The sequence below is a fragment of the Rattus norvegicus genome, chromosome 8 (assembly GCF_021556685.1).
Source record: "Rattus norvegicus strain SHRSP/BbbUtx chromosome 8, alternate assembly SHRSP_T2T, whole genome shotgun sequence".
Taxonomy (NCBI): Eukaryota; Metazoa; Chordata; class Mammalia; order Rodentia; family Muridae; genus Rattus; species Rattus norvegicus.
The window spans coordinates 36,216,837-36,242,521 of NC_141541.1; the positions used below are offsets into that span (position 1 = coordinate 36,216,837).

The 25,685-nt window shown below is 42.0% G+C and overlaps 2 long non-coding RNA genes and 1 pseudogene across 6 annotated transcripts in view; 1 reads left to right on the forward strand and 2 right to left on the reverse strand.

The window, feature by feature from the left end:
• The window catches only part of LOC148004010 (uncharacterized), a 41,327-nt gene extending 17,622 nt beyond the window's left edge, over nucleotides 1-23,705 (forward strand). For 2 of the 4 annotated variants that reach the window (XR_015627109.1, XR_015627113.1), the window contains one exon: nucleotides 14,588-15,436. This is a non-coding gene — a long non-coding RNA (uncharacterized LOC148004010). Of the gene's footprint in view, nucleotides 1-14,587; nucleotides 15,437-15,675; nucleotides 16,628-22,556 lie in introns of those variants that run through there. The other 2 variants (XR_015627114.1, XR_015627115.1) reach the window with 2 other exon arrangements.
• LOC148004011 (uncharacterized) lies at nucleotides 1,730-13,791 on the reverse strand. 2 transcript variants are annotated; one of them, XR_015627106.1, is made up of 5 exons: nucleotides 13,309-13,463; nucleotides 12,981-13,118; nucleotides 5,433-5,501; nucleotides 4,839-4,914; nucleotides 1,730-4,075 (listed from the first exon to the last, which is right to left on the reverse strand). It is a non-coding gene; the product is annotated as an uncharacterized LOC148004011 (long non-coding RNA). The 2 variants fall into 2 exon arrangements; XR_015627105.1 differs by having other exon boundaries at nucleotides 2,622-4,075; nucleotides 5,433-5,598; nucleotides 13,309-13,791.
• On the reverse strand, nucleotides 17,636-19,055 carry Amd2l-ps1 (S-adenosylmethionine decarboxylase 2 like, pseudogene 1; annotated as a pseudogene).
• Nucleotides 23,706-25,685: the final 1,980 nt, after the last annotated feature.

Here is a 25,685-nt window from a genome sequence, read left to right on the forward strand (position 1 = left end):
GGTCAGACAGTGGACCAGCATTCATCTCTCAGGTAATCTAATCTTTAGTCCAGGCCTTGAGGACTAATTGGAAATTCCATTTTGCCTACAGACCCCAAAGTTCAGGTCAGGTAGAGAGGATGAATTGGACCCCGAAAGACGCTGTGACCAAATTAACCCTTGAAACTGGTGGTGACTGGGGGTTTCTCCACCTATGCCTTATATAAGGCTAGGAATAACCCCTATACTTTGCATCTTACCCACTTTGAGATACTATATGGGGGGCCCCTCCCATGTTACTTAATCTCCAATCTGATATTCTAGCTGAATATGTTCAATACAAAGTTTTGGAATCTCTGGAAGCCCTCCACAGGGCTCAGAAGCAACTCTGGCCTACCATTTGCCAGATTTATGAATCTGCTCCCTCCCCTAACTCGCATTGCTTTGAGCCAAGTGACAAAGTCAGTGTTAAGTGACATCACCACAAGACTCTGGAGCTTTGCTGGAAGGGACCTCACACTGTGATCCTGACCACGCCAAGGGCTACAAAGGTGGACAGTATCTGGACATGGATACATAGCTCCCACATTAAGACTTCCAGGAAAGAAATGGCCCAGCAGCTGCAGCCCCACAAGGAGAATGTTCCAGACCACTCACCTCAGCAACAATGGCAGGCTACTCCACATCCTCTTTAACTGGTCTCCTTTGTTCACCACCCTTGTCTTGACCATAACTGGTCCCCACATCATATTACAGTTAGTTCTGACATGTGGACCCTATAGAGTTAAGGTTTTAGTCAGGTCTGTTAAAGAACACATTTCCACTGTTCAACTAATGATTCTCAGACAACAATATCAGCCTGTAGAAACATCTCAGGGATTTGAGATGCATCCTTACTCTAGGGAAGGAATGAAAGGAGTGAACTGACCTGAAAGAGGCTGACTCCATGGAAGGCTAAAAACTAGGAGTTCAGGAGACCAGGCTTGAGTTTCTACTTCTCAGAACTGGACAAGTCAGTTACTGGAACATCCGCAGGTTTACATAAAAGGGACCCCTCCTGAGCTTGTAAAAGGACAGTTAGACAAGCTTATGGCCAAGAGGTCAAGAGTTACTACTATTCCTTGGCATGGAGCAAGAATAGTTAGTCTTAATGATAGCATCACCCAGACGTCCAGAGATCGGACCCACCAATCAAGATATAGATCACCTACCCTCCCTTCGGTTCCTCTTTAAAACAGAGTCTGAGAATTAAATCAGGGTCCTTCCATTCCGATGGAATTGGGCCCCCGCACGCAGGAATAAACATTCTCCTTTTGCATACTACTTGATTCTGAGGTGTCATTCTTCAGTGATTCACAGACCCTAACCCTCTCCATTGAGTTTGATGTTGACTATAGGCTGGCTGTACCCCTAATCTCTCCAAGACTTTTATAATGAAGAGGTGCTATATTTTCTCAAAGGCTTTTTCAGCACGATTCTTTTGTTCTCTTCTTGTTGTTTGTTTTGTTGTTTTTGGCTTTTTCCTTTCAGTTTGTTCATATGATAGATTTTATTGATAGATTTTTATATGTTGAACCTGTTGTTGTAAAAATATAAAAATAAAAAAGAGTAGTTGTCTTTTGTCCTGCTAGGTCCGCACCTCGGTGCCCCAAGATATCTGCTAGATATCTTGGCAGAAACACAGCCCAGCCTCGCACTTTCCTACACTCAAACCCTCACATAAAAGAACACACAACACAATAATCTTTGACCCAATTGGTAAGATATAATTGCCCACTTAAACATACAAAGCCCAGTACCGTCCATCCCTTAGGAACATTGATAACAACCTGTAAATACACAGAGCAGAATCTTAACATCACTTGCCATCGCTTCTCCCCTCTCTCCGTCTCCTATCTCTTCCTCTCTCTCCTAGTCTCCTCCTTCAACTTCTCTTCCGCCCATCCTTCCTTCTCCTCCAATGACAGGCTTCCTTCTATCCTGTACCTGTCCCTCATCTGTACCTTACAAATTCAATGGCAAGGTTCTGGTGAAGTCACCTGATTCCTGAGTACTGACTAGGCAGCTGTCCTTGGGGCAGTGGAATTAGCATCAAAATACAGATAACTCCAGGGCAAACCACAACAGAACCATCTCTGTATCTCTGGGATGAAGCCTACTTAATCATGGCAGATAATGTTTTCAATGTGTTTCTGGATTTGGCTTATAAATATTTTATTGAGTATTTTTGCATCAGTGTACATAAGGGAAATTTGTAAAAATAATTTTTAAATCCATTTTTCTTCCTGGCCCCTTAGTTCCCATCAATATCAACTCTGAGACTAGTTATTATTAAATGCCTCGACCATAAGCTTTGGCTCGTTCCCTGACTAGCTCATAACCTATTTAACCCATTTAAACTTCTGTGTCTACTGTGTGCTCAGTCAGCTCTCCTTCAGTCCCGGCTGGCTGGCTTCTTCCTTAGCATCTCCTCAGAGTCTCTCTACTGGTTTACATCCACCTTCTTTGTCTGTCTCCTGTCTTGTGTGTCTCAGCTCTCCCTGTGTCTTTCTCTTATCTCTTACTACTTCCTAGAATCCTCTCTCCTTCTGCCATTTCCTATTTCCTGCCTCAGCTCATTGGCCATCAACTTTTTTTTTTTTAAATTACAGGTGATGTTTATAAGAGATTCTCTCTACAGAAATTTGTCTGTAATTCTCTTTATTGAATCTTTGTGGGGTTTGGATATCAGGGTGACTGTGGCCTCATAAACTGAACTTGACAATGTTTCTTCTGTTTCCATTTTGTGGAATAATTTGAGGAGTATTGGTATTAACTCTTCTTTGAAAGTCTGTTAGAATTCTATATTGAAACTGTCTGGCCCTGGGCTTATTTTAGTCAGGAGACTTTTAATAACTACTTCTATTTTCTTAGGGGTTATAGGTCTATTTAAATTGTTTATCTGATCTTGACTTAACTTGGATAAGAAGTTTCAAGAACTTTGTCCATTCCTTTTAGATTTTCTAATTTTGTGGAGTATAGGTTTTTGAAGTATGATCTAATGATTCCTTGGATACCTTGGTGTCTGTTATTATGTTCCCTTTTTTATTTCTGATTTTGATAATTTGGATATTCTTTCTCTGACGTTTACTTTGGATAAGGATTTGTCTGATTGATTTCCTCAGAAAATTAGCTCTTTGTTTCAATGATTCTTTGTGTTCTTCTCTTGTTTGTATTTTATTGATTTCTGCCCCAAGTTTGGTTAGTTCCTGTCATCTTAGGTGTGTTTGCTTTGGTTTGTTCTAGAGATTTAAAGTGTGCTGTTAATTTGCTAGTATGAGATCTCCCTACTTTCTTTTTGAGGGCACTTAGTGAACTAAACCTCTGAAAATATAAGCCAGCCCCCAGTTAAATACTTTCTAAAGTTGCCTTGGTCATGGTGTGTCTTTACAGTAATAGAATAGCGACTAAGACAGTTTTGTATGTATTGAAGCTGGGTAGAATTCTTTTTTCCCCTTCTTTTTATTTATTTATTTTTTACACTCCAGATTTTATTCCCTTCCCGGTCCAGTTCCACATCCCGTGCCTCCTCCCCACTTCCCTCCCATCTCCACAAGGATATCCCCTCTCACCCACCCTACCAGACCTCTAAACTCCCTGGGGCCTCCAGTCTCTTGAGGATTAGGTGCATCTTCTCTGACTGAACCCAGACCTGGCAGTCCTCAGCTGTATATGTGTTGGGGGTCTCATCTCAGCTGGTGCATGCTGTCTGGTTGGTGGTCCACTGTCTGAGAGATCTTGGGGGTCCAGGTTAATTGAGACTGCTGGTCCTTGTACAGGATCCTCCTCCTCCTCAGCTTCCTCTAGCTTTCCCCTAATTCAACCACAGGGTCCAGCAGCTTCTGTCCATTGGTTGAGGGCAAAAATCTGCATCTGACTCTTTCAGCTCCTTGTTGGGTCTTTCAGAGGACAGTCATGATATGCCCCTTTTCGTGAGTGCTCTATAGCCTCAGTAGTGGTGTCAGGCCTTGGGTCCACCACTTGAGCTGGATCCCACTTTGGACCTGTCGCAGACCTTCTTTTCCCCAGGCTCTTCTCCATTTCCATCCCTGCAGTTCTTTCGAATTGGAACAATTATGGGTCAGAGTTTTGACTGTGGGATGGCAACCCCATCCTTTACTTGATGCTCTGTCTTCTGGAGGTGGGCTCTACTCTCCCCACTGTAGGGCATTTCATCTAAGGTCCCTCCCTTTGAGTCCCGAGAGTCTCTCACTTCCCAGGTCTCTGGTACATTCTAGAGGGTTCCCCCAACCTTCTACTTCCCGAGGTTGCCTGTTTCCATTCTTTCTGTTGGCCTTCAGGGTTTCAGTCCTTTTCCCCCCAGCCAATACCAGATTATGTTCCCCTCTCCTGCCCCCTGCCCCTTCCCTTTCCCTCCCAGGTCCCTCTTTCTCCTTGACCTCAAGCTCTATTATAGAGCAATTGGATAAAAACTTCGTGATATTGGCACAGAGACAGACATGTTGATCAATGGAATAGAATTGAAGATCCAGAAATAAAACCACACACTTTATGCACACTTGATCTTTGACAAAAAAAAAAAAGCCAAAAATATACAATGGAAAAAAGAAAGCATCTTAAATAGATGGTGCTGGTCTAACTGGCTGTCTGTATGTAGAAAAATGAAAATAGATCCACATTTGTCACCTTGCACAAAGCTCAAGTCCAAGTGGATCAAGGACCTCAACATAAAACCAGATACACTGAATTTAATAGAAGAGAAAGTGGGAAAGAGTTTTGAACTCATTGACACAGGGGGGAATCTCCTAAACAGAACTGCACTCGCTCATGTTCTAAGATCAAGAATTGTTAAACGGTACCTCATGAAAGTGGGTAGAACTCTTAATTGCTTCCTTCTCTTGGCAGCTTGAAGAATATTTCCTGGTACCAATGAAGCTAGACCACAGAAAGGCTCTCAGGTTAGATCCATCTGAAACAATCTGAGTCCCGTGTCCTAAGTATGCAGTATTTCCAGCAAGAGTGGCTTACCTTGAATCTCTGAGGGCCAAATGAGGGGAACATCCATAGTCTCTGATATTTTGATAGTTACTTAGACTACACTGATCAACCATTCTAAAGGAGATTTCACATGCATGGTACTGGGACTTTTGTTAGTCTGTGATTCTTATGGGAAACTTTGTCAGCCCTAGTGGCCTACCTTTCCTTAATTTAAATAATTTGTAGATATAAGGTGTTTGACTTTTAGGAAAGATAAAATAATGAGATCTTTTGAGTCTTTATCAAACAATCTTTTTTTTTCCTCCTTGTCCCTCCTCCATCCTTTTCTTTTTTTTTATTTCCCTTCTTCTCTCCTCCCTAGTTGAAGCCCCCTGCTCAGGTTTTCTGTTTCCTGCTTCCTATCACCTGTATTCTGTTGTTCCCCTCCCAAGCCCCCCTCCCCAGCTCCCCTGTACCTTTATATTTTCCTGGTTTCGTGGCTACTCCATGAGGTATACTCGAATCTGAAGATCTAGAACTGGGAGCTGCAGACGAGAGAGAACATGCAGCGTTTGGTTTTCTGGGTCTGGGTCTGGGTCTGGGTCTGGGTCAGCATAATCTTTCCTCGTCCCGTTCATTTGCCTGAAAAGGTCATGGTTTCATTTTTCTTTACAGCTGAACGGCATCCCATTGTGTATAGGTACTGTGTTTTCATTACCCATTCATCAGTGGAGGAACATTGAGGTTGTTTCCATTTCCTGACTGTTGTGAATAGACTGAGCAAGTGTCTGTGAAGTAGAATGCTGAGTCCTTTGGGGTTATGCTAGATTCAGCTTTTAGCTGTACCAATTTGCATTTCCACCCACAGTGAATGAGGGTCACCCCTTCCCCACACTGTGCCAGCATGTGTTGTCAGTTGTTTTGTTGGTCTTAGTTATTCAGACTTGTGTAAGAGATCAGCTCAAAGGTGTTTTAATTTGCATTTCTCTAATCAATAAGCATGGTAAACAACCTTTGAGGGATTTCTTTGCCATTTTTTGTTTCTTCTATTAGGAACTCTCTGTTTGACGGAAACCTTACAGAAACTCACAGCCAATGAAAATGCAGAGTTGTGAAGCCCAGTCCCTACTGATACATCTAGAACACAACTTCTTTTCCTAAGGCTTTGGAATCTTTGAGCAAGAGAGGGAAGAAAGATTGTGAGGACCAGAGGAACAGGAGTTTGCTGTGAGCTTCTTGTCACCTATCAATGACATAATCTACATTCACTAAGTCTCACCAACATGGCTTAAGCATGAGATGAACAAGGATGACTCCTATAGACATGCTAACACGGACGGGAGAGAACTAACAAGCTTCAACCCTACACAACAACATACCAGCAACTAAGAAGTGCTCAGCCAGGGAAGAATAGTCGTCTTCCCAAGAAGAGCACACCAGTTAGTTATTCAGTACCAAATGGTCACTCCTGACAACACAATACAAGTGTCATTATACATAGTGAGCGCATACATGCATGTGCACACACACGTAGCCACACACAGACACAAGCACATGCATGCACACACATTTATATGTATATATACATATTAATATATTAATGCAATACATTAATTAATGTGATATATATTAATGCATATGTATAATATGTACACCTGATGTATATATATATATAAAATATAACATACATTAATGAAAAAAGAGGCCATAAATTTCAAAGAGAGCAAAGAGGTTGGGTATAAGGAGGGTTCGGAGGGAAGAAAGGGAAGGGGTAAATAATAGAATTATGATTTCAAAATAATAAAAACCAATTAAAAGGTTAAAAATCTCTTCTCTCTTTAGATCCTTAACCTATTTTTTTCATTCAATATATTTTGATCGTATTCTTTCCCCTCCCCCAACTGCTCTTAGACCCTCCCCACATTCTACCCACCCCACTTCATATTACTTCCTTTTCCCTCTAAAACAACAACAAAAATTAAAAATCAAAATTAAAAGAAAAGGAAATCAGTAAGACAAAAATACCAAAACAAAGCCAGGCGGTGGTGGCACAGACTTTTAATTCCAGCACTCAGGAGGCAGAGGCAGGTGGATCTCTGTGAGTTTGAGGACAGATTGGCCTACAGATTGAGTTCCAGGACAGCCAGGATTGCACAGAGACCCTGTCTTGAAAAACAAAACAAAACAAAACAAAACAAAAATGCACCGAGCAAACAAACAAACCACCACCACCACCACCAACAACAACAAAATGAAACCCATAGGGCCTGTTTTGTGTTGGCCAACCCCTGTAGCCCATTTTTTAATTGGGTCATTTATTTCCTCAACTCTATGTTTTTGAGTTCTTTGTATTCTCTGGCTAGTAATCCTCTCTCAGATGTATGTGGTAAAGTGCCATGGACCACTCAGATGGAGGACAGGGCAGGAGAAGCAGGGCTGTGGTACTCAGGAAGAAGGCACAGCTTCAGCGCAATGACAGACAGACACGACACACTCAGGGAGGTTTGAATCTGCTGCCAGTTTACTGAAATCTGCCTTGTGGTTCAATGCTTGAACAGGAGCTAATTTTTTGGCCCCTTGTCAGAGTACGCTCGAACACTAGCCAAGAGAAAGTTTAACAGTTTACATGAAGTTCCGAACAGAAAGCAAGACAGGAAATAAATTTTCCTGAGAATCAGACCGATGCCAGATAGTGGTCATAAACCTCATTTACCTCAATCTCTAAATATCATCTCTCGGATAACAACAGGACAGCCAGCTGTAAGGAATCTTTAGCCTTTTACTCTCTCTTAGCCAAAATTCATGTAATTGTCTTTTTAAAGATAGGATAGTTCCTCTTGATAATAGGTAAGCACGGGGATGTGATCTGGCCAAGCGTTCTATAAAATTTAAAGAATAATATAATACTCTCTTTCCATCAATATTAACCCATCTATCACCTTCTTCATCATATGTCCCTGTGTAGGGCAATGGCTCCGCAGTAGTCCTGTATCTACTCGTGCTGTTTTTACCTGAAGGAGGGGCCCACCACCTTCCTCTAATTAAATGTTTTCTTCCATGTAACTACTTGATAGGAATTCCTAAATGTTTGGATTTTTTTATAATTGACGGGACTTTCCCCTCTAATAGCTAGCGTCTTGATTCTTTCACTATCTAGGAGGTCTGGATCTTCCACAGTTAATTCTTCCTATTGTAAGTTATTGATCACATCTCTTAGAGTTTCATTCTGATTCTACTTAAATTTTGCTAATGCTTTCAAAAGAGGCATGGTCCATAAAGACCAAATCAGGTCTCCATGTTCCTGTTAGTAGAAAAAGAAACAAAAGAGCGGGCTGGAGAGATGGCTCAGTGGTTAAGAGCACTGACTGCTCTTCCAGAGGTCCTGAGTTCAATTCCCAGCAACCACATGGTGGCTCACAACCATCTATAATCAGGTCTGGTGCCCTCTTCTGGCCTGCAGGTGCATACATGCAGGCAGAAAGCTGTATGATGTATACATAATAAATAAATAAATGTTAAAAAATTTAAAAAAAAAAAAAGAAACAAAAGAGCAAATATGTAACTCCCAATCAGACGGGTTCCAATCAGCTAGGCAGAAAGTGGAGGAGGAAGTGGCCAAGTGTCTCCAGGAGACCTCTCTGGCTTGCTGACCATGATGGTTTCCTGTCAGACAGGCTCCACTGGAGCTGGCGCAGCAGTAAAGAGTCTCTCCCATTCTATGCCTTCCTCTTCACTCAGTTGATTCTTTCCTTAGCTCTACAGAGACTTTTTAGCTTTATAGGGCTCGTCCGTCAGTTGCCGGTCTTAGTTCCTGGGCAAATGGAACCCTATCCAGAAAGTCCCTTCCTGCACCTGAATCTTGTAGAGTACTGCCGTTCTTTCTTCTGCAGCGGTAACAGTTCAGGGTTCAAACTGAGGCTTTAGGAACTAATTTTTAGGCAGGGTGATAGATACGGGTCTAATTCTGTTTTTCTGCATGAGGATATACAGTTTTCTCAGCCTAATTTGTTTTCTTTCTCCAGCATATGTTTTGTCTTTTTGTCAAATATCAAATGACTGTAGCTACACTCACTCACATTTAAGTTTTCTAATGCACTCCACTGGTCTACTTGTCTGTTTCTGTACTGTTCTTATCACCACAGCTCTGGAATGTGTCTCGAGGTCTGGGATGGCAATCTCTCCAGTGTTATTTTTTCTGTAAGGACTACATCAGCTTTCGGACTCTTTTCTGTTTCCATATGAATTTCAGGATTTTTTTTTTACCATGTCTGTGAAGAATATTGTATGTATTTTGATTGAGACCCCATTGACTCTGCAAATGGCTTTTGGTAGGATGTGCGTTTTCATAACAGTAACTCAAACAGTCCAGGGACATGAGATTGTGCCTATTTTCTGGTTTCTTTCTCCATTTATTGCTTCAGAGAGCTGAAGTTTTCATTACAGACGTCTTTTTTTTTATTGAATTATTTTATTTATTCACATTCCAAAAGTTGCCCACCTTTCTTGGTTCTCCCTCCCTGAGTTCTCCACCCCTGCCTCTGAAAGGGTGCTCCCCCACCCACCCACGCACTCTCACCTCACTCCCATCAGCATCTTGCTTCCCTGGGGCATCAAGTTTCCATAGGACTAAGCACACCCTCTCCCACTGAGGCCATACAAGGCAGTCCTTTGCTACACGTGTGCCTGGGGCCATGAACCACTCATCTATTCTCCTTGGTTTTTGGCTTAGTCCCTGGGAGCTCTGAAGGGTCTGGGTTGGTTGATACTGTTGTTCTTCCTATGGGGTTGCAATCAGTCTCCTTCAGCTCCTTCAGTCCTTCCTTGAACTCTTTCATAGGGGTCCCCGACCTCAATCCAATGATTGGCTGTAAGTATCTGCATCTGTCCCAGTCAGCTGGTGGCCGAGCCTCTCAGAGAACGAGTAGGCTTCTGTTTGCACAGGCACAATATGGCCTCAGTAATAGCGTCAGGATTTGGTGTGTACTCACTGGATGGATCCCAAGTTGGGCCCGTCACTGGGCAGCTTTTCTTTCAGTCTCTGCATCCCCACTGAGTCCTGATAGTCTCTCACATCCCAGGTTTCTTCTACTTTCTAGAGGTTTCCCTTCTCCCCTAGCCCCCACTGCTGCATATTTAGATTCACTCTCCTGGCCCTCCAGGTGTCACTCCTGTCTCCATACCCTGGCCCCTCTTTTCCCCTCCCCTTCCTCTATTCCACCCAGGACCCTACCTCCTTCTGCCTTCCATGATTATTTTGTTTTTCAGGTATCCACACTTGGACCATCCTTCTCGTTAACTTTCATATGGTCTGTGAGTTGTAGCGTGGGTATTCTGAGCTTTTTGGCTAATATCCACTTATCAGTGAGTACATACCGCGTATGTCCATTTGAGTTTGGGTTACCTCACTCAGGATGATATTTTCCAGTTCCATCCATTTGCCTATGAATTTCATGAAGTCATTGTTTTTGATAGCTGAGTAATATTCCATTGTGCAGATGTACCACATTTTCTGTATCCATTCCTCTGTTGAAGGGCATCTGGGTTCTTTCCAGCTTCTGGGTATTATAAATAAGGCTGCTATGAACATAGTGGAGCATGTGTCCTTGTTAATTGTTGGAACATCTTTTGGGTGTATGCCCAGGAGTGGTATAGCTGGTTCTTCAGGTAGTGCAATGTCCAGTTTTCTGAGGATCCATCAGATTTATTTCCTGAGTGGTTGTATCAGCTTGCAATCTCACCAGCAATGGGGGAGTGTTCCTCTTTCTCCATGTCGTGTTGCTTGAGTTTTTTATCTTAGCCATTCTGATTGGTGTGAAGTGGAATCTCAGGGTTGTTTTGATTTTGTATTTCCCCAATAATTAAGGATGTTGAACATTTCTTTAAGTGCTTCTCAGCCATTTGAGTTTCCTCTGTTGAGAATTCTCTGTTTAGCTCTGTAGCTCACTTTTTATTTATTTATTTTTTCTTTTTTTTTGGAGCTGGGGACCGAACCCAGGGCCTTGCGCTTCCTAGGCAAGCGCTCTACCACTTTGCTAAATCCCCAACCCCTGTAGCTCACTTTTTAATTGGGTTATTTATTTATTTATTTTTTGAGTATTCCCATAATCTTTTTCTCAGTGTGTTTGGTGTATACAAAGGTGCCTGATTTTTTTTTTTTTAAACTTGATTTTTGTATCCCACTGTTTGCTGAAATAGTTGTTTCCTGACATTTTCTGGTATATTTTGAGGGATCTCCTATTTATCATATTGTCTGAAAATAGGGATTATTTGAATTATTTTAGTATGTTCCTAGATTTAGTTTGCCAATATCTGGGTGAGGCTTTTGTATTAATATTTACAGGGAATATTTGTCTAAGGTTTTCTTGTGCTGCCTGGAGTTTGGTAGTAGGCCTCATGGGGATGACTTAGGAAACACCCTCTTCTCTTCGATTTTTCTTTAATGAGCTTGAGGAAGATTGGTGTTAATTACCCAACCATCTCATAGAATTCATTGATGACGTCATTAAGTGCAGGCCTTCTCATTATTGGGAAATTATTGACCTTTTATTGATTACTAAATCAAACCTACTGACTGTAAGTCTTCAGATTTTTCTATTTCTTCATGACTAAGCTCTGGCAGATTGTCCCTCCCCTGGATTTTGCTCGTTTCATCCAGTTTGTTGTCTTGAACTATTCGTGATGCTGTAACAGAACACAGTAAGTGTGTTACGTACCTACTGTAGCATGATAAGACTGAGTGGCCTGTGAACGGAAGGGTACTCCTTACAATTCTGGAGGCTGGATTAGTCAAGATCAGAGAATACTGAGTGTGATGCCTGGTAAGAAGCCCAGTTTCTCCTCCAAAGGAGGGGGACACAGCATCTTCACGTGACAGAAGGACCAGAAGAGGAGAGGTCATGGCTCCTGTAGTAAGGGTGTCTGATCCTATTGTGAAGGTGACGCAATGACCTCCTAAAGGCTGTGATTCATGATGCCATTGCTTTTGGGATTCAGTGCTCCTGTGAACTCTGGAAGGGACACAGACATTAAAGTTGCACTGGTTACCTAATTTGTTGGGTTCCCTAAACTCCTTCACAACCCTCTTTATTTATACAAAATCTATAGCGATATTTCTCCTTTTTTTTTTTTTTTTGGTTCTTTTTTTCGGAGCTGGGGACCGAACCCAGGGCCTTGTGCTTCCTAGGCAAGCGCTCTACCACTGAGCTAAATCCCCAACCCAATATTTCTCCTTTTATTTATGACTTTGGGATTTTCTTTCTTTTTTTTTCCTTAGTCAACCCAAGCGTTGTCAATTGGATTGATCTTACATTTGTGGACTTCCTCCACACTTTCCTCCTCTCTGCTTGCTTATATCTGTTCTAGCATTTATTCATTTTCTTTCTTCTGCAAACTTGAGTTTAGTTGGTTGTTGTTGGATTGCTTTGATTCCCCATTTCCTTGAAGCGTCATAATTATTGATTTGAGATCTTTTTGGGCTGTAGCTCTCTCTCTCCTCCCCAGTGCTGCTTTTGCTGTACGCCATGAGTTTTGGCAGCTCATGTTTTCTTGCTGGGGTGTAGTGCAAAGACAGAATACTTGTAGACCTTGCAGGTATGTGTGTATGTGCGGAGGGGAGGTGGCAGCCAGGAATTTGTGTTCTCATTTTTTTTCACATTCAAATATCTCCTAACCTCCCTGTAGTTTCTTTGTGTGTGTGTGTGTGTGTGTGTGTGTGTGGTCTGTATGTGTTATAAAGATATGTGCATGTATACAAGTATGTGCACACATGCACATGAACACACATGCACATGAGGAAACCAGAAGAGGGTCCCATCACTCTCCTTCCTGTGGGACAGACTCTCTTTCTGAACCCCGGGCTCCTAATTTTTGCCTAATCTGGGAGCTGAAAGTTCCAGCAGTCCTCCTGTATGTGTCTCTCTTAGAGCTAGAGTGACAGGTGTGTGTGTGTGAGACCTCCTCAGGCACGTGGCTGCTGACATTCAAGCTCTTCTCATCTCTCTTGCATGGTAAACATTCTTACTCACCCAGTCATCTCTGTAGCCCCATGGCACCTTCTGCCAGCCTGCGCATATCCTGTTTGTTGGACCTTGGGTCTGAGGACCTGAAGAATGGGGCGGACTACAGTCTGATGCTGTAGGAAATCCGACTTCAGTTTCAGTGTCCTGTAAGACATGAACAAAACAAAGAAAGCAACCATCCAAGGAAGGTTGTCTGAGTTCAGAAAACCACGGTCAGGAAAACATGCAAATAAATGCCAGGAAGCACATTCTGAATACCAACAGTCCTCTGCCAGAACTTTCTCAGGACAGACTAATTTAAATGTAATTGCCTGGCCCGTAGCATCGATTATACCTGGGAAAGTGCGAAAGCAAGGCAGAAGGTCCTATCCAGGTCAGGTTCTGTGACGACGATCTGGCATCCAACAAGAATAAGCATGTCTTATAATCTGGAAGTAAATGTTTAACACTGGAGGCCTGAAATCACGCCCAAGAACAATCCAGAGAACTGAACACCTCACCAGAGGAGAAAGGCTCTCTGGATGTTCCCTACGGTGCCCCAGGCACTAATCACCATGGGATATTCACTCGACCTGTTTGGCTTTTTAAATTTCAGGGTATTTATTCTTGTTTGGAGCCACCAAAATCCTAACAGAAGTACAAAAAGAAGGATGTTAGCGCCATGCTAGACCCAAGAGCGCAATTCAGGATGCTTCGCCACCAGGAGGGTCCTTCCCTTGTGAGGCATCAGAGATATCTTTTCTTATTCTCTGTCCCGAGATTCCAGGCAGTTGCTTAGGAAATGTCTGAAAGATTTCACCCTGGTATCCACTGGTCTAGTTCTTTATGCCATGTGGGGCGGGACAGTGGCCACATGTCGGGAAGCTTGGGTAATAAAAATAGGGTTAGGGTTAGTAATAAACAGTAATAAAGAGGGTTGGGGCAAATTTCAAAAGAAAATTAAAGTAAATAATAGCGAGAATATCCCAGGGAGATGTTCAAGCCATTTTTTCTTTTTTTCTGAAAGTTGCTTTCTTAAGGGCAGAGTGTGCATATTCTACAAATGTCTGACCTGTGGGCTGTAATGGTGTCTAGTGATGTGTCGAATTTGCCACTCATAACAGAACTTCTTAAAATGTCTGATAGTAAAAGATGGAGCATTATCAGTTTTTAACTGTGTGGGAATACACGCAGTGGTGAACGCCTGTAATAAGACCTTTGGAGGGGGTGGTTTATCGAGTTTTTGATGTTGAACGGTTAATACTTTACCATGCAGGTCCTGCACACTAGTACTTAAATTGTCATCTGGCCATCTTTGCTTAGGGAACATCATGATTAGTCGTGGGGGCCGTCTAAGATCTCAGAGTCATTCATGTAAACAGTGATGTTAGTACCTTCCCAGCCAACAAAGTGAAGCCAGGCGGATGAAGCGAGTAAGCCCAGGGTGTCTCAGCGGTTAGGAAATGCATTCAACAGAGACAAGGTAGCAAACCAGCAGTACTGCAGCCACACCCTGCAGCCACGCCCTTCCCCTGAGACTTCCTCAGCTCTTTTCTCTCTATGAGCCATCACTGGTAGGGAGGTCCTGTCCTTTGGGTTTTGGTTCATTGCTCCATCCTTTTTCTTTTCTTCAGGTGTAGCCTCTGCAGAAGCTTTGGAACCTTCTAGTCCACTGGTTGAGTCAGTCTTTCAGGTATCCACACCCAGCTTTCCAGCACCCTGAGGGAGAAAACCCCAAATAGCCTCAGCTCCAGTAGGAGACAGGCCCTTCAACTGGCCAGACATAACATCTCTCCAAAGAACAGTGGCTTGTGTTGGAGGGGAGTAAGGCCATCCTTGCCCAAATTTAAAGAAAATGTAAGTATATAAAATAGAAGATAAAAATATTGTGAGTAGTCATTCTATACCACTCCGCCACCTTTATTTTCAGGTCACATTTAAGTCGTCTGGTGCCTTTCACTTAATAATATAAACATAATGTTCCTATCATGTCTCTTCATGTTTTTATCTATCCACTTTCTAAAGGACCTCCTGATGGCTTCCTCAGTTTTGCATTTGGATGAATGTTTCATAAACATCTACATATGAGTTTTTATGTAGAGATGTCTTAAATGGCTTTGTGTAAGTACTCATCAGGGCAAGTGATAGAACCTTGGCAAGAGTGTGTTAGCCAGGTTCTGATGGCACTCGCCTTTAACCCCAGCACTTGGGAGGCAGAGGCAGGTGGATCTCTGAGTTTGAGGCCAGCCTTGTCTACAGACTGAGTCCCAGGACAGCTAGGGCTACATAGAGAAACCTTGTTTTAGGAAACACACACACACATACACACACACACACACACACACACACACACACACACACACACACACACACAAATTATGTTTAGGTTTGCAAGAAACCTCAAAACTCCCTTCCTAAAGAGGACGCATGAATCTTCATTCACAATGGCAGTGAACAGTGTTCCCCTTCGTTGCTCTGCATTTAAAAAAAAAAAACCTTTATTAGATAACATTTATTTTCTACTTTATCATATAAGCAAAACAAAGCAAATAAACCAAAACCCTGATAGGTATTAACTAATACATTATAGAAAAATTGTGGAGGTTTGAATACGATTGGCCCAGGGAGTTTTAGGACTATTAGGAGGTGTGGCCTTGTTGGAGGAAGCGAGTCACTGTGGGGGTGGGCAATGAGACCCTCCTCCTTACCTTGTGGGAGACAGTCTTCCCCAGGCAGCCTTCAGATGAAGATGTAGAACTCTCAGCTCCTCCTGCACCGTGCCTGCCATGCTCCCGCCTTGACGCCAGTGGACTGAACCTCTGAACCTGTAAACCAGCCCCAGTTAAATGTTGTTCTCATAAGAGTTGCCTTGGTCATGGTGTCTGTTCATAGCAGTAAAACCCTAACTAAGTCAGAACATGAAACAATCAAACTCTGACTTAAAATATGAAGACTGAATGCTTTATGAGTCAGCATTGAAGAGATTTTATTCACCGCCACCGCTGCCGCCGCTGCTGCCGCTGCTGCCCCCACCGTCGCCGCCCGTTGTTGTCGTCGTCGTCGTCGTCGTTGTCGGAGTCTTCCTATGTTGCTCACGTAGGTCTTGAGTTATGCACTTGAATGCTCCTCTTGCCTCAGCTTCCTGAGTATTTGGACTACAAATGTACCAGTTGCTCACTACATCTGTCTGTCGAGCAACCGTCTCAAAAGTTAGAAATTCACCCAATGACCGCTAAGTCGAACAGGCACCTGCTGTGCACACGCTCTCTGAGGGCGTACATGCAGACAGCCACTGGAGCCAAAACTCTGCTCTTCTCACCAGCGTCGAAGCTCAAAGAGTTCCTACCTTTAAAAACTGCCATCGCAAGGGTCTGGGAGGAGAGGAGGAAGGAGAAACTGCAGTCAGGAGGATGTAAGAATAAAATAAAATAAGATAAAGTCACCGCCTACGTGCTTGCTTAACTTGCTGCCTCGAACACTACTTCCCCCAGTTTCTCTTCCGATTAGTAAACAATGAGCAACATCCATTTTTTACATAGACCCAAAATACTGTGAAATTGGATTTTCCATCCCCTTTCTACATAATACCCTACCAACCCTTTCACTTGCATCTTCAACGTAAGTAAACAGTCACCAATAACCTGCCGAATAAATAAAAATTATGTTTTAGAACTGATTCCGACCTTCTTTGGGTTCTTAAAATTTGAATGTTTCACCCTAGTGATGTGTTATCACTAGGTGAAATACCGTTCCCCAGCGTGGCTTTTGCTTGGACTTTTCTGGTCTGTTTTCAGTTTTCACAGGTTTCAAAGGTGGTTTATGTATTTACTTATTTTTCAATTTTAGCTTGGCCTTTACAGTGCATCCTCATGGTCTTGGGCCTCATTGGCAGCAGCTACCAGGCACCTATAGAGTGGGCAGAACTGGGTTCCACACCCTACAACCAGGGAAAGCATGTCTTTGCTGATCCAGTAGTCTGGGGAGACGTCTCTACCCTTCCACTAGCCCTGGCCTTGAAGCTGCAGAGATGAACTGCTCTGTAGATTGGGTTTCCAGGCTGTTCTAGCTCTAAAGAGTGAGCAGAAAGAAATAAAAGACTCTACATCCTTAAACTCTTTTTCTTTTATTTTTATTGTGTTGTTGTTGTTGTTGTTGTTGTTGTTGTTGGTGGTGGTGGTGGTGGTGGTGGTGGTGGTGGTGTCCGTGTGTGCGCGGTGCAGGCACGCATGTGCCATGGTACATATGTGGATAGAGAACCTCGTGGGAATTGCTTTTCTTCTACCTCCCGTGGGGGGTCTCGAACTCAGGACACGGGCTTTTATTTGCTCAGTCATCTCACCAGATCTACAGCCTTGATCCCACTTGCCAGTGTTCTGGAATTTAGCCTTCTACTAAGTGTTTAATGATAACCTCATTGTTAATTTGCATATTCATGAAGTCCTATGACACAAGCATCTTTTTTTTTTTTTTAACTAGACAGTTAAGCAAACTTTTATTGAAGCTTACATTGTGGTACCGAAATACAGTTCAGCTGATTAAAAGTCCAACACCTACAAAGAGAAATTATGGCACCAAAACTTCCCTGCCTGTAATTACACTAGATCACTAGTCTGCCTACAGTTTCTTTTCCAGGATTTGTTGCGCACGAGCCTATGAAATTTTCAACATTAGAATTCTTGGTTTTATAAGACAGAGGAATCAGAACCTGGTATCCGGTCACAAATTCCATTCTCATGAGTGACATCTTTTGCAATAACACCATCTTTCATGTAGAACTGGTCCATAGCTGCTGGGTCAAGCTCACTCATCAGAATTCCCAGGGTGTAATCTGGTATACAAGTACCAACAGTCAGAATTCATATGTCCCATACAACATGCTGCTCCATTCGGGGAAATTGCATTAAGAAACTCGATTTCTTCCTGGAAATTCTGGCGTGGACCCTTGGTATGAAGGCTTCATGAAATTCTTATGAGAATAAAAGGAGCTTTGAATCGAGTCAAACCCATGGTCATCCCTAGCGAGCTTCAACGGGGAACCACTGTGCTCAGTAAGAGGGTGGTACCACATGTCTTCAAAATGGAACATCTCTCGGAGACAAACATGCTACTCTCACTGAGTACATAAGCTCCCTGCTTGTCAGTCTTTGTCACGCTTACGATTGAGCACTGCACATCCTTCAAAAGGACATCCCACTCAGATCCCCAGGTCCCTGGCTTGTGTCGGACTTCCGTCTGGAAAACCAGACCTCCGCCCCTTCAAAGCAACGTGCAGCTTCCCTCGCCGTGAGACTAGCGAATAACCTATAACCACAGAAAGTCAACTAAATTAAATCTCTTCTTCTACCGCTCCTGCTGGGCGGATTGTTCCAGCTGTGTTACGAAAGTTCAGGTTCCTTTATTTTATTTTATTTTGGCTATAATTTCATATTAACTTTTTTTTTCAAGAACTAATAAAAATTCCCAGCTATTTTCGTGAGCGAAAGTTGAATGTGAGTCTGTTGGAAATAGAGGCAGACACAGTTCAGTCTCTTGTAGTCCGCAGCTTTCGCGTTAGAGAAAGTTGAGCGAGCACTACTAGCTAATATCGCCAGCCATACAATGCAAGCCCACATGCATTTTTTTTTTTTTACAGCTTCTTCCTGATCTAGTCCTTGTCTTCCATTAGGGTCTCTAACAAGGCTGTTGGCCCCATGTACAAAACTGGACTTTTAAAATAATCTTTGAAGAAACAGATCAGCAGTTAAGAGCACTTGCTGCTGCTCTTGCAGAGGACGGAGCCTGGTTGTTAGGACCCCGCTGGGTAACTCGCAACTCTTTGTAACTCCAGCTGTAGGGGGGACCCAGTGCCCCTGTGAATACCAGCCTTCACATGAGCATACCCACAAACAGACAGAATGACATATACTCTAAAAATTAAGTCTTAAACTATTAAAACTATTTTTTTTGTTCTTTTTTTCGGAGCTGGGGATTGAACCCAGGGCCTTGCGCTTCCTAGGCAAGCGCTCTACCACTGAGCTAAATCCCCAACCCCTATTGTTGTTGTTTAAGACAGCATTTGACTCTACAGTCCAGCTAGGATTCAACCTCATCCTCATCCTCCATGCTCAACCTCTTAGTGCTAAAATTGCAAAAATGAGTTCAGATTATTTTGTAATTTTTTTCAAATATATTTTTTCTCTTGTCATTCCTTTTACAATGTCTTCTGCAAGGCTATCTGTCTATCTACCTATCTATCTTTTGTGGCACTGTGTATTAAACCTATTTTTAACTTTGAGAGAAGGACTTGCTAAGTTGTTCACATTGGCCTTGAACTCACGCTTTAGAACACAAAGACTTTGAAATCCCCCTGCATCAGCCTCCAAAGTAGCTAGGACCAAAGGCTTATGCCAGGAGGCCTTGTAAAAAAAAAATTAAGCCTTTTGAAAAGTTAATTTAAACATGTGATCCATTTTTTAGCCCTCTTCCTTTGTTCCCTTTGTCACCATAGATAGTTTAGCTTCTTTCGTTTGATATATGTGTACATGATTTTATAAACCTATATAAACTATAAACCACAAATGAGGGAAGGCATACAATATTTGTCTTTCAGAAACTGGCTAAACTCACTTAATATAAGTCTCCAGCTATATTAATTTTTCAGCAAATGGTCTGCCTTCAACTCTTCTTTATGCTAAAAAAAAATTCCATTGTGTATACATTCCACAGTTTCTTTTTTTTTTTTTTGTTTTTTTTTTTCTTTTTTTTTCGGAGCTGGGGACCGAACCCAGGGCCTTGCTAGGGCCTTGCTCTTGCTAGGCAAGCGCTCTACCACTGAGCTAAATCCCCAACCCCTCATTCCACAGTTTCTTTATCCATTCCTCCGTTGTTGGCCACCAAGGTTGGTATATAAGTTAGCTATTGTGACTAGTATTGCAATGACATAGATGTGCTCGTGTCTCTGATGTGTCACTTCAGGTCTTTTGGGTACATACTAGGAAGGTTAGGTAAATACTAGTTCATCTGGGAGATTTATTTTGAAAACGAGAGCAAACCAGTCCCCAAAATCAGTAGACGGAGAGACATAGTTACCATGGGAATAGAAATTAGTGAATTGGAATATTTCAAAAACGGATCAATGAAAAGCTAAACAATATTGTAGGCTTAGATTTTTCAAAACTTAAATTAGTAAGGGTTCTTAAATGCTTCAAATCCCCTTCTGGCCCACTAACCAAAGGTAGGGGGAAAAGGTGGTTAATTAGACAAGGAGGATGTTGACCTGTTTAGGAGTAATTCTTTGGGGGTGATTCCAATCTTTGTTGTCAGGGTATCAGGAGTCCAGTTCAACAGCAAACACCAAACACAAGTCAGTAGTGACAGTCCAGTCCAAATGGCAAACACCAAACATGTCTCAGCAGCAGCGGTCAGATGTAGAAGAAACTGCAAGGCTCTGACGAATGGTCACAAGTCTGAGGAAGCAGCAGGAAGCAGTCAGAATGCCACAAGAAATTCTTCGAAGTCATGATAAACAAAGATGAGTGAAGACCAGTGTCATTCACTGTCTGCTGGGTTCTACTTACAGTTTTTCCAAACACAGTGTGTCCTCTCATGTCTGTTTCAACAAAACATCCTCTCATAAGACAGTTTGAAGGAAAAGATCACATGATACAACTGCCCCTCCAAAGAAGCCAGAAATTTCTACTTCACAAGATTGACAAAGTTAGATTAAAATAAACCAATGGAACATAGAAGACAAAGGAAGATCATTCATCATGATCAAGTTCGTAATTCTAGACATGCAGGGTGGGTGGCTCAGTATACTTAAATCAACAAGTGTAATTCACTGCATAAATGGACTCAAAAGAAGGGAGCTCATGATCACCTTTCAAGATACAGAAAAGGCATTTGCTGAAAACAAACATCCCTTCACAACAGAAGTCCTAGAGAAGCTAGGGGAGCATACCTCAACACAATAAAGGCTATATATGATAAATCTGTAACCAACATCATGATAAACAGAGAAAACACACAGCATTACCATTAAACTCAGGAACCAGACAAGGGTAACCATTCTCACTAGTCCTATTCCCATAAGGTGCCTGAAGTCTTAGGGCATTAAGACCAGAGAAACAAAAGTGATACAACTAGGAAAAAAAGAGTCAAAGTATCCCTACTCACAGATGATCCTAAAAACAATACCAATAAACCAAACCAACCAACCAACCAACCAACCAAACAAACAAACAAAAATACAAAACCCCAAACCTTCAGCAAAGTGGCAGAATACAGAATTAGTAAGTATCGGCAGCCTTCCTACAGACCAATGACGAATACACTGACAAATCAAGAAAACAATCTCGGATTGGAGAGATGGCTCAGCGGTTAAGAGCACTGACTGCTCTTCCAGAGGTCCTGAGTTCAACTCCAACCACATGTTGGCTCACAGACATCTGTAATGGGATCTGATGCCCTCTTCTGGTGTGTCTGAGGATAGAGACAGTGTTCTCGTATACATTAAATAAATAAATGATTCTTTCAAAAAAAAAAGAAAAGAAAACAATCTCATTTCACAGTATTAGGGTGGGACAGTTGAGAGGGATAGGGGAAAAGAATGAGAACAAGAGAGCGAGAGAGTGAACAAGCTCCCGGGAGTAAGCTTAACACCAGAAAGGAAAGACCTTTGCAATGAAAAGGCTAAGGAAAGAAACAGAGGAAGACACTCGAGGTCAGTAACAGGCTGATGGAGTGGAAGAATTGATAGTTGAAAACGTCTGCCTTGTTAAAGGGAGCCTATAGATTCAGTGAGAATACAGGCTATGGTTCTTATTGAAAATATTTTCTCTGTCCTTTAGTATGAAATTCTCTCTTTAAAAAAAAAAGACTTAAAATGTTTTTACTGATGTGTGTTTGTGTTTGTGTTTGTGTTGAGCGTATGCCACTCTGGAGATGGAGTTACTGGTAGTTTTGAGTTGCCTGATGTGGGTGTTGGGAGTTAAATCCAGGCCTTGTGCGAGAGCAGTGCATGCTCTCAACTGTTAAGCTGTCTCTCCAGGCCATCTTCTCCTCTCCCTTTGTGTCCATGCTTCATATACTTGATCTTTTCATTGATCTCAAGTGGTACATTTTTAAAAATATTTATTTTTAGTTTCATTTATGTGTATGCATGTGTGTCTGTGGGGGGGTGATATATGCTCAGGAATGTGGGTGCAAATAGAGGCCAGAAGACACCAGAACTCCTGGACCTGGATTTACAGGTGGCTGTGAGCCAACCAGTATGGATACTGGAAATTGAACTTAGGACCTCAAGAATCCTGTGTCTTGTCACCTGCTGAGTTATCTCTTTGGTTTCTGAATGGGTATTTGCACCTTCTAATTAACCCCTGTTATTGATCCTAGTTCCTTTTCCTTGCCTTAAAGACCTTATATTATATCATCTCCATGATATAGTCTCCATTCTATCTATGAGGCTTTCCATGGGGCCATTTGTTCGGCCTCTTGAAAATTTCATATTCTGGACACGGTTTTGTGAATCAGGACATAGTTGCTGGTCTAGTCACACCCCTCAGCAGACCCTTTTTTTTTTTTTTCTTTTCACGAGTCGTGTTGAAATGCTGCTCTTTCCTCTAGGTCTTTGTTTGGAAGATCTAGTGACAGATGCTGCTCACGCCCTTGAGAATTCTTGGAAGTTAGGCTGTGAAGGCCGGTTCTACCTCTATGTCTGCCTTGCTGCTTGGAGCCTGTATCTGTTGTTTCCTGCACACCCTGGCTCTGACCTTCTGACCTCAGGTGAATACTGTGTACGCCTGTGCCTCAACTTCTCTATGTGTAAAGTGGAGATGGTATTATCTACCACATAGGGTTGATGTGATAATCCAAACATTCAAATTTAAAGGAGAGCAGGTAAATATATACATTACACTGTGCTTGGCACATAGGAAACACATAGGAAATGTTCTCCACTAGAGAATGTAATATTAATGTTAAAATGGCAAATGGTAACATCTTTGATAGTGGGTATGCACACATTGTGTGACAATGCATCATGGTTAAAAAAGAAAACAAACGAAAAACTTCTTACAGTCTAAAGACGGGAACTTTTGTTAGACTTCATAGCCAAAGCTAATAATATACCTTGAAGTCACTTAATCCTCATGGTTTCCTGTCACGCGCGCACAGTCTGTTTGTTTAGCTTGCTTTTAAGAGAACATTGTAACAACCAATCTTACCTGACTTGGATTTCCCACACAATCAGCTCTTGCGATCTGAGCTAATGCATACTGAAATCTCACGTTATGTACTCTGTCACGCCCTGATCCAAGAGTAATGCGTGTGGTTTGTGTGTTTTCTGATAATCATTTGCTGAAAGAGGAAAAGAAGCTGAAGGCAGCCTTATTAAATGAACATGGGCTGTAAGTGCAGAAAGCAGAATTTGGATATTGCTTGATAGTGTTTTTGTTATTGGCTTAGCTGGGGTCCGGGATCCCATTCCTTCACTGGAGTGACGCTTTCTGTGCAGCTCAGCAAGAGAGAGCAAAAGCCCCCTTTTAGGAACAGAGAGACACAAAACAGAGGGACAAGGACAAATAGATTCACAAGATGGCCTTCAGGTAGGCACAGATCCAGACTCATACAGCAGACAGACAGAAACCACCTAAGACAAAGGGAAGGACAGAGAACTCAAATCCAGGCTCACTCTTGGCTAAATGACACGAAGAAGCTCTTTGATTTCTTTTTTTTTTTTTTTTTTTTTTTTTTTTAATGCAACGCCGATGCATTGATGGCAACTTTGGTTTATCATCAATGCAGTCCAATGGACTGCATTTTAGTGCTTATGTGAGGAATCTTTAGTGCACCAAATCGGTTACTCTTTAAGTGTTGAAAAAAAAAAAAAAAAAAGACAGTGTCTCGTGGTCATTCTGGTGAAGGGCTGAGTGCTGAGAAAAGTCTTTCCTTCCAGGGTCTTCTCTTGTCAGGGCTGTACTTACATGTCTTTTGTCTGCTCCGATTCCCCATTCTCTGCTTTTTAATATGTCTACTTCTGTCTATGCAACACTGACATAAATATGATTTGGTCTGATTGTCTGTGTTTGAAATGTCTTCATGAGGAATACAGACAGACAGGAATGTCGAAGAGAAGGAAGGCATGAACACTGAAGGCAGAGAAGAGTGAGGTCAGCTTTGGTGACTGAATTAGTCACCCAGTTAATGTACTGCTAGCATAGCTTTTATTCCCCCACCTCCCTTTCCTCATAGAAGGCTTTGGTTCATTAGTACCAAGACCTGCAGAAAGGAAACGCCATTTCTATGAACTTTGACACAACATTTGCTTCTAAAAGGGTCAATGGAAGGAGAGCATGACGTCTTAGCAAAGGCACAGCTGGACAGTTGCCCCTTGTACGGCTTGCTCTGGAGTGGAAAACAGGGGGTGTGCATCCTGACACACAGCCGGCTATGAGTAGCACTTCTCATCCCCAAGTTTGCTGATCAACTCCCCAAAGTGTTTTTATATTCTTCTTCACACGTTTTTGAAAATACTCAGCAAGCAATCCAAACCATTCAAGTAGCCTCAGAAAAAGCAAGGGAGTTCCAACTCCAATTGTAAATTGTAAAAAAGTAAATTACTCAGGGAGTTAATAAACTATGTTATGAGGAATAAAGCAAAGGAAAAAAAAGAAAGAAAGAAAAAAGAAAAAATGGGATCAGACTGACGATGTAATGAACATGTTCTAAGCAATGATAAATCAGAAACTACTATAGCCCTTTTTTTCCTCTGTATATTTTAGCTAGGGCAATCAATTCAAAGTACCAGTGATGTGGATGGCAAGTAGGCTTAGTGAGTAAAGATGCTTGCTACCAAGTCTGATGACTGGAGTCCATCCTTGGAACCCAAAAAGTAGAAAGAATGAACCGACTCCTGTGGGTTGTCTTCTGATCATCCCACACATGCTATGGCTTGCACCACCCCTCCTATATAAAAACATTTAAAACATGCGAACAACAGGGCTATAGCCATTGGGGCATGTTAGAGTGATGAAGCGGAAACTTAACCTACTTTATCTTATCCTACGAGCCGTGAAAACCAATTCTTTCCCAATATTTACATTATTTTCCTTGTCTTGCTGTATTAGTTAAGTCCTCCAAAACAATAAAAAATACTGCTGACAACAGACATTATTGTCTTATCCTTGATTTTAATGGAAGGAGGGTTAACATGTCATGATTTTATATCACATTTTTATTTTTTACAGGAAGTGTGTATTTGCTTCTATTTCCTAATGTTTCAGGAATTTTCAGATATATTGTTATTCTTGATTCCTAATTTAATTCTACTGTGGTCTTAGTGCATACTTTGACTCGGTCATTTTGACTTTGCCGAGATCTATCTTCTGACCCACAGTATGGCCCGTCTTGGTTAAGTGTTCCTTGGAATGTGAAAGGAATGTGTGCTCTGTTGGGAAGAATGTTTTAGAGGAATAAAGGAGAACAAGTTAGTTCACAGTGTCACTCAGGACTTCCCTCTGTACTGTTGACATGTCTTTACTCCTCCCTCCCCCATAAACATTTGGGAAGGTATGGTAAAATTCAAATTATGACTAAGAGTTCACCTATGTTTACTTATGTGTCTGCCAGTCTTTGTCACATTCATTTTGAAATGTCGTGACAAGGAATATGGGCACTTAGAGTTGTTATGTTCTTGAGGTTAATCATCTCCTGTCATTAATACCTAGTCTTCTTTATCCTTGATAATAGTCCTTG